The 9,615-nt window shown below is 35.8% G+C and overlaps 1 pseudogene; it reads left to right on the top strand.

Moving 5' to 3' along the window:
* Positions 1–1,792: 1,792 nt before the first annotated feature.
* LOC130859209 (isthmin-2-like) overlaps positions 1,793–9,615 on the top strand; it is a 68,522-nt pseudogene continuing 60,699 nt past the window's right edge.

Here is a 9,615-nt window from a genome sequence, read left to right as displayed (position 1 = left end):
TCCCTGCTGCTGGCATTGCAAGGAGTTTTAATCTAGCCCCGCCCGAGTGCCTGAGGGTGCTTGTTATCCCTGAGCGCCTTATGTGGCCCCGCAGGGCGTCTCTCCGCTGCCTGTTGCAGAGGCGCAGAAAGAGAGAGAGAGGCTATGCGCGCGGCTCCTCCCCCCCGCCCGGGAGCCTGCAGCCTCCAGCCGCCATCATGGCCGGGCAGCTCTCAGGGATCGGCACTCCTCTCCGCGGACCTCCTCCCTCCTGTCCTCTCGGTCCGTCACCCTACCGGCAACAATGTTTCTCCCCCTGAACCAGCTCTCCGGTTCCCACGCTCCCGCTCTTGGACCCTCCGTTCAGCCGCGGATCGATGTCTCGGTCCGGGAACGCTGAGCTGCGCTGCGGACCCTCCGTATGTTTCTCACTCCCTCCCGTCTGCCACAGCTCCGCCGCTTCACCCTCTTTGAGCCCTCGTAGATGCCTCCCTACCGGCTATGTCAGGTTCTCTGCAGCCCTTTCCAGTGTCCGAGGCCGTCTGCTGGTGTTCAGCTGGTTCTCTGTGGGAATGACTGTGTCCTTCCGTGCATTCCCAATGCATCTGTGGAGAGGGATGCACTCCACGTCTCTCTACTTCGCCGCCATCTTTTTCCTCTGGTGGTGGAATATTTTTTTCTTCAGGTCTTTGTTGGAGTATAATTGCTTTACAATGTTGTGCCAGTTTTTGCCATCAGTCAAATCTTAACTCAACTTTTAGCATGCACTCTCCAAAGCAAAATGATATACCTTTTTCTAACATGAGAAACTATGTATTTCAAGTAAAATAGAAAAATAGTATTCAATAAAGTATTTATCATTGAAGTTTTTAAGCTGATGGAAGTTTACATATGACTTCTCAATCCCATTCTTATTTCCTTTCAACAGTAAAATATGTCCAACTCCCATCTTTAGCATATGTCTGACTCTCATCTTTAGCACAATCAGTTGACTATTTACCCCTTGTCAAAACTCTAGGCAACACTGTTTTCTATTTCTACAATCACACTGCATCTATTATACTAAAACTCACGTTCCACTGGGTAAGTGTATTGGAGAAAGTTGTTTTCAACGTTCCATACACTTTCCTGACCTCACTCACCTGAAAATCAATTCAACAAAGGTATTGTGAGTGATTTTTAGTATTATCCATCAATTTTACTTTATTTTTGTATACTGAGGAACTTAGAATTAAGAATTAAGTTAACAACAGCTGTCAGAATGTGTACTTCTCTGAAAGCTTCACTGTTTGCATTTTTTCATATTTGCATTTTTTATTGCTCTGTGAAAGTGTGCCTAGTTTGTTAAATGTGACTTAAATTGTGTCTTTGTAAGTTGCTTAAATATAAATTGTATTCTGTCATTTTTTAAAGGTATATAACAGTTAAAGGGAAATAAAAATATTGCTAAGCTCTCTGGAAGAAATTAAAATATAAGGCAAATAGCACCATCTACTGAGAAATTCATTTATTTATAAGACAGCTTAATTTTATTTCATTGAAAATTAAAATGAAAATTACAGGAAACATGATTCTATTTATTTTGTTCCTATTCCAAAAATTTTAATTCCTAGTGTATTTGTTATTGATGGTTATTATTGATAGAATAGAATAGAGAAAATAAGATCTATTTTAATACAAGTTAGCAAGAGTTATGTTTTAAGTGCACCAGTTATCAATTTATTGCCTCTCAGCTCCAAATCCATTCTTGATTGTCTTGCTTATAAAAATGGAGCTGAAACTTACAAACATTTCTCTCTTTGCAGCTAGCAAGATGGTAAGCTTTGCCAGTAGAGGGACCCTGAGGGACACAGCAGGAGGAAGGGCCTCCTCTTACTGGTTCCGGTGTGACTATTTTTGTGTTTTCCTTCCTGCTGGTACAGTGTTCAGCTGGCGAGTGGGACACGGAGCTGACTCACTGCCAGTGAGTGTCCATGACACACCCACGGACATCCTCCCCGAAAGTTCTGCAGGCAGCACAGCAGCTTCTCAGCAAGTTCAGCAACACCCTCAGTGGGTGACTTCCAACAAGAGCAAAACATGTGCTCTCTTGAAGTGTACACAGAACTGTTACTAAAATAGATTATATTCTGTGCCATAAAAAAACTCTCAGTATATTGGAAACAAATGCAATCATGTAAAGTATTTTCTCTGACCACAGTGGAATTAAATCACAAATCAACAAAGCCAAGATATCTGCAAAATTCCCAAATGTTTAGAAATTAAATAATATTTTCATATGACCAGATGTCAAAGAAGTTATATGAAAAAAATTTAAATATTTTTGACCTGAATGAAAATGAAACTACAGGATGCAGATACAGAGAATGGACTGGAGAACTCGAGGTATGGGAGGGGGCGGGGGGTGAAGGGGAAACTGAGACGAAGCGAGAGAGAAGCACAGACATATATATACTACCAACTGTAAAATAGTCAGTGGGAAGTTGTTGTATAACAAAGAGAGTCCAACTCGAAGATGGAAGATGCCTTAGAGGACTGGGGCGGGGAGGGTGGGGGGGACTCGAGGAGGGGGAGTCAAGGAAGGGAGGGAATACGGGGATATGTGTATAAAAACAGATGATTGAACCTGGTGTACCCCAAAAAAAATAATTAAAAAAAATGAAGTATTAAAAAGAAAAAAAAATGAAACTACAATATATTAAAAATTTGTTAATCACCAAGTCTGCCAGTAATTAATTGTGCACCTATTTGAGGAAGCCATTTAAACTCTCAATGTCTTCTTTCACCCAACTGCAGTTAGTTGGTTGAGTTTGGGTCTCTTCCAGCTTAGAATTTTTATGAATTTATAATGTGAAAAAAGCATTAAATCTAAAAATACAATCTCAATAAGAATTTATAGGTAATAATATTCAAGAAAAATTATAACAGATTTAGAATTTTAATTTCTTCATGAGGTATCAATTGAAAAGGAGTTTTAGTCTACCCTTGCAATTTTTACTTTACTCCTCAAAATTTACAACACTCATAGTGTTGGCAGACTAATGAAACACTCACTGTCTTATAACATCAGGTGCATTAGTGAAGTAGCACATTTTATAATGTCCTTTGTAATTCTACAGCTGGAAAAAAGTGTCCAAACACACAGAAATATTTCACTGTACCCTTGTTACTTATTGTCATGAATAGAAAATTATAATTTTATATGTGTAAAGTATTTTATATTTTCTCTTGGGTAAATTAATTCAAAGTTATATTTTAAGTTTTGAAAAATAAAAATGACAGCCTAGAGTTACCATTAGCTTTGGCTAAAATTTAATTGCAATATGATGAAATAAAATATTGCTAAATAAATTATTCATTAAAAGAGAGCTTAAAAGAGAACTATTTTTTTTTCCACATAAGAATTTCTGGTTGGAAAAGGAAAACTGCATTATCTATGAGCTTAGCCTAATATTTTGAAATTTGCTTAGCAAAAGGACTGTGGCTCCTCCCTGCTCTGTCTCTGAAGAGTATGAAAATCTTAAAGTATAGCAAGTACAGGGCAAGAGTCAGGCAACTAAAAATAAAATATCTTATTAAGCCTTTATTGACTTGTGTTAGCTAAAGGTGCCAGGTACACCAAGTTCTAAGCAAAAACAGTCATCAGCTGTCATCAGGTAAAAAGCAAAAAATCACCTCAGCTAGAATTGCCACTCATCCTAGACTGATGCTAACAATTATGTAATTTTAGAAAATTAATTTATTTTGCCTTGTTTTGTAAAAACTGATTTGTAAAATAAAGGAAAGACTTCTAACCCTAAAGTTCACCGGTCCTTTGACAATAGGCATTCTCTTTCTTTTAAAGTTCCTTCTTACATCATCTCTTGCTTAAGCATTATGTCGCTTCTACTACTATTTAATAACCATTTCATTTGTTTATCTCTCCTCCCATCTGAGATTCCATTAAAATGATGGTAAATACATTTTTAAAGGCCTAAATTTAGGTGAAAATAAGTGGGAGACATCAGCAGAATATCCATCAAGCACATTGTAGAATCTTGAAGATAGGATTTAAAATTGTTTCAGCATAAAACAGGACAGTCCCTTTGTACCTAATGCTGGGAACATTTTCCACCTACTGGCACAGTTTGTGACACTGCACTGGCAGAAAAGGGAGGTGGATAATAGCTCCACAGTCATGGTAATGTGAATGCAGGTTTTGTTTTTTAATTATTGGGTAAAAAACTATGAATAAATTATATGGTACTTCATTATTGTAATGAAACAATATAGTCTCAACTTTGACAAAACTGACAAAATTGAAGGAAGGGTAAGGGTAAAAAGAGATGAGGAGGAGAATGGGAGCATTAATATGCTCAGATATCAAATGGGAGGGGAAAAATTAGAGGTTTCCCATGTTGTTTAACCTTGCAGAGGTGATTAGCTAAGGAACAGAGAAAGATGATGAACTGAACAGCGAGGAAGCTGAAATTAAGATAAACTTAAGGTGGATATAGTGTTATATGCATATTATTTAGAAGACCAAACAAACAAACAAAAGCAAACCCTAAAAGTAGTTTTTACTACTTTGGTTTGGTTTGATTTTTTTTTTTTGGATAGTGACTGTGGTGTGGGAAGGATTAGGCAGGATACAGTTGCTTTTATATATTCAGTTAATGCTATAGACTGAATGTTTGTGTCTTCCAAAATTCAAATCCAAAATGTAATCCCCAATGGTATTTGGAGGTGAGGCCTCTGGGAGGTGATTAGGTCATGAGATTAATGCCCTCATAAAAGAGACACCAGGGAGTTCCCTCCGCCCTCCTGCAAGTGAGGACATGATGAGAAGTCAGCTGTCTATGAACCAGGAAGCCACCCTCATCAAACACCAAATCTGCTGGCGCTTTCATCTAGGATTTCCCAGCCTCAAGAACTGTGAAAAAAGAATTTCTGATGTTTATAAGCCACCCAGTCTAAGGTATTTTGTTATAACAACCTAAACAGACTAAGACAGTTGAGTTATTTAATTCTTCCAAATACATACACATCCAGTTTTTTTTAAATTACTGTATCTTAGAAAGATGTTTAAGCAAAGTTTAATTTAAAAAAGTCACTTTAGTTGAATCTTGTCTCCTGAGCTAAATATTATAACTCAAGGTACCACTGCCATAAGGATGCACATCTGTGGAGTAAAGTTACAAAAAAATTTAAGCTACCAAAAAAAAAACCATCAAATCTATTTAAGAGAAGGGAAACATCACATCCAGTTCCAATTTTAATGGTGCCAAAATAATAGTATCCAGACGTCTAAGAGTAATGCTTAATTCTGATCATTCTAAATGGTCCCATGCTGTTCACATTTACTTTGTTAATATCCGAAGCAGTTTAGCTGAGTGTGAGAAATAATGACCTGATTAACATTAATCCTAACAACTATGGCTTAATTTAGACAGCACTTTATAAAAACTTTTCAAGGTTGAATATACAGTAAAACACATAGATATCTGGAACCAGATTGCCTAAGATGGATTTGGATCCAACAAATAAATTGTGTCAACTTTGGCAATTTACTAAAATTCTTTCTACTTTGCTTTCCTCTTTTGAAAATGAGGAAAATAATCGTCCCTACAAATTTCTTATTTAACCTAAAAAAACAAAACAAAAGCCTTAGTGGAGTTAGGATGCTTTTTATCTTCATACAACAGGTAAAAGGACAAAGCTAGATATTATGTCTTTGCCAAAGTCAGGGAGTTCCAAATTAGTCTTTGAGAGAAAATTGTCAAGAAAAAGTAGTAAAACAGCAGAGACTGGCACAACATTGTAAATCAACTATGCCTCAATAAAAATAAAATTTAAAAGGAAACAAACAAGCAAAAAAAGAAAAAGGTAGTAAGTAAACCTAACCAATACTTAAGGTCTGATCCTGAGCAAAGACCACCATCCTAAGTTTCTAATTTAGAAAAAAATATGCATAATATTGACCTTACATGGCTTTTCTTTTATTATACTTGAAATGTGTTTATATTTTGCAACCTTTTTCTATTTTTTAAACAAGATGTATGTACCAAGATATATTTTCATTGGAGACTGTAGAGCCTTCTTCCATGTTGCCTACTTTTTTCCGCAACCCCTAACACTTCCCTCCTCACCCTAGCTTGCTCTGTTCTCACATAAAATTTTGAAACTTAACTGATCAAGTAATAATAAATGCTTTCAGAGGTCCTGAATGCCATGTGCTTTATGTAACTTATTTAATTCTTACAATAAACCAATAGGAAGATATTAGCTTCATTTCACAGATAAGAACACTGAGGCTCAGAGATGTTCAATATCATGGTCAATCATGAGCCAGTGAATGAGAAAGCCAGGATCTGATCACTGTGCTCTCATTTCAGAGTGTTCTCTGCAATATGCCACACAGCCTCTCACTGTCTTTAATTTACATTTTAAAGAAAAGTCTACTCTTGCCATCTCCAACTCTGTGCCTCTGCTCCCTTTTTAAAAAATAATCATCCTGACTTAACCGAACAGCTTAAAAAGTTGTCATATGAGTGTCACATTACAGTTATATAACACCTATATGCAGAAAAAAATTTAAAAACAATTGAGGGGCATTGGGAAAACACATTATTCAACATTTTCAATTCTCCCTATGACCACCACCATGTGAGCAACCCAGGATAACCTGCTGAAGAATGAGACACGCCATCACCATCAACCCAGATAATAGCTACTCAACTGCCAGATGCAGAACGCCACTATAGGAGGCAACTTGACTCAAGGCTTCCATTGCAAAGAGAACTTTTTAAGGCTGCAGAGCATCCATCTGTCCTGCAGAGGGCACCAGTGGCCCAGGCAGCCGAATTTAGAGCCTCTCATTAGACTCAGCCTTGGAAGGAAAAACTCCCCTTGTCCTGGGCACTTGCAGTGAATTGTGAGAGTCATTGAAAGCCAGCGCTACCACTTTCTCTCCTAGAGATCTGATTATATCTAAGACTTTTATGGCAGAATTTTCAGATTGGCCCTCAAAGTATATATTTGCATAATGTAGTTATATTGAAAACTTTGCAAATCATTATTTTTTATTTTGAGAGGAAAGCAACATATTTAGAAGATTGGGATACAATTCAAATTCTAAAATCATTAAATCCTCAATCATGTCATAATACAAAAATGCTAATAGTCAAACCTCATCAGTTCACCCTAGCCAAAAGACCTGTCTACCTCACCTAGCAAAACGCCCAAATCACGTATTTAAATACTGTTATATTGCTTTCTGTAAATATATTTCTTACTTATTAAGCTAACATCCTTTATGCACTGAAGTTGTTTCCTAGGAAAGGTTTATTAAATGCAGGAGCAAATCTAATGAAGTGCATGAGTTTTGGCATCAAGCTGACTTGGGTTCAAATCCTACTTCTGCCACTTATTAGCTGAGTGATCCTGAGAAGTCACTTTACATCTCTGAGCCTCAATTCTCTAATTTGTAAGTAAAAACACTTGCTTCACATATTATTGTGAGAATTAGACTAAATAGTGTGCAGAAATGGTTTGTACAATGTTAAGTGCACAGAATAAGGGCTGAGCAAATAATGGTTATATAACTGAAGATATTATTGATTTGTAACTAGTATATTAGTAGTTTTTGTATAGTGCTTGTTGCAGGGAGGACAAAAACTTTGAAATGTGTCATTACTCTAATATTTGAACTACTTTTTTCTGGTTTCTAGCAAAATCTTTGGCCCCAAGATTCACTTTCAGTCAAAGAAGAAAATATTCTTAGGTCAAGTGAAGTGTAGCCATTTAAACATCCATTTGCAAATCAAATATAACTTTCAAGATACTAGAAAAATGTATTCTCTTGAGATTTTGGAATATTAATCCTTGTAATTTGATAAATAACTTGATAAATTTAACAATTTAATACATTTTTAATTTGATAAATAAATTAAATTGTCTATGAAAAAAATTCATTAACTAAATATAAATTTAGCTTAATTTTTGTCTGAATTATGAAAAAGTATGAATTACCAAACTTTCACCAAGTTTAGAGAAACCTATTATCAAAATAAGAATGTAAGTAGGGATCCATAAGCTTGAGTTCAAGGCAACAATCCTAAGCTGAGAAAAATAAAGATATTTTATAATCATAAATGAGAACAAATCACATTAACTATCTGTCAGTAATATTTGTGCATTAAATTACAGATCATTAAAATAAAAGAAAGCTGAAAAAAATAAATGGAAATAGATAGAAATACAATATTTGGTGAAAATCTCATCTCTGTGAGCTCAGTACAAAAGTAGACCCAAGGCAGAAGCAGAGAATCCAAATAAAAAATAACGAAGCAGGTCTTACAGATATGTATCAAATTCAATAAATTGAAAATTAATTGATTCATTTTATGTTTTATAATCATCCATGACATTTCTAAATATTGCCTAATTATTTCAAAATAAATTGCTAATAAATATCAAAAAGTAAATGTTAACGTCACTATTATGTTATTGTTCATAGTAACATTAACAAAAATATAAACAACTGAAGGATAAAATTTGCAGTTAACATATAACATCTACACAAAGAAAAAATTTTAAAGCAATTGAGGGGCATAAGGAAAATTTACTCTTCAAAATTTTCAGTTCTCCCTATGACCACTACCATTTGAACAGTGCTGGCTAGCCTACTGAAGATAAGAGATGTCCTTACCATTACCTCAGCTAACATCTAACCAATGACACAGACATATGAATGAAATTATTCTAGGCAATCCAGTCCCAGTCAAATTGCCAGCTGACCATAATCATGCAGCTGACACATGAAAATAATAAACATTTGCTGTGTTAAGCCACAGAATTTTTGGTTACACAGCAAAGTCTAACTGATACAAGACTTAGGCAAGAACAACAACAAGCTCATACTGTCTTTCTTCTGACATGGCCTGTATCAGGCATAGGAGAAACATACAGCTTTGCCTTTCTGAACTTGAGAGTACAGGATGATTCTGAAGCAAGAGCAACCTCCATCCTATCATCACCAGAAAGCCAGCCCAGGACATTGAGTTTTTCAGGCATGAGTCAGATATGGCCATAGTGAAGGGATGTGTTAAGCTCTCCAAGTTCTTTCCTTACAACCCCATTTCCTTGTCTAAAAAAAGGGAAAGCAGATTGTCTTCTGTGGTTTGGAAGAACCATAGAATACAAATACTCTATCCAAAAACTCTCTTTAAATTTCCAATCCTCTATTTTCTTAGCCTATCCAAAATCCTCTAGCGTAAGTAATCAACCAATGATGGAAACCAATATTCTGCTACAATCTTTTTTACGTCTCACATTTCACTGTGAGTTGTGTATCTGTCATTATAGTGCCTCAGCCAAAACTGAGTCTAAAATAGTTCCATTATAATGTCCTTGATTATGAATTTATAGAATCTTTGCATAGAGAAGCTCTTTTGCTCTTTCATTTGAAATAAGGATGCTTTAAAGAGAAATAATGATAAGTTATTTCTTCTTCCACTTTAATCTGGCTATTGTTCCTAATGCTTCTCTTTTAAAGATCTAGTAACCTCCATAGTGCTAAATCCACTGTTCCATTCCAATCCTCATGTTACTCAAGCTCTCAGGAGCATCGTACACAGTAGAAATATTTTCCACACT

This window comes from Hippopotamus amphibius, chromosome 8 (genome assembly GCF_030028045.1).
Source record: "Hippopotamus amphibius kiboko isolate mHipAmp2 chromosome 8, mHipAmp2.hap2, whole genome shotgun sequence".
Lineage (NCBI taxonomy): Eukaryota > Metazoa > Chordata > Mammalia > Artiodactyla > Hippopotamidae > Hippopotamus > Hippopotamus amphibius.
This window is presented reverse-complemented; position numbering and strand designations above follow the sequence as displayed.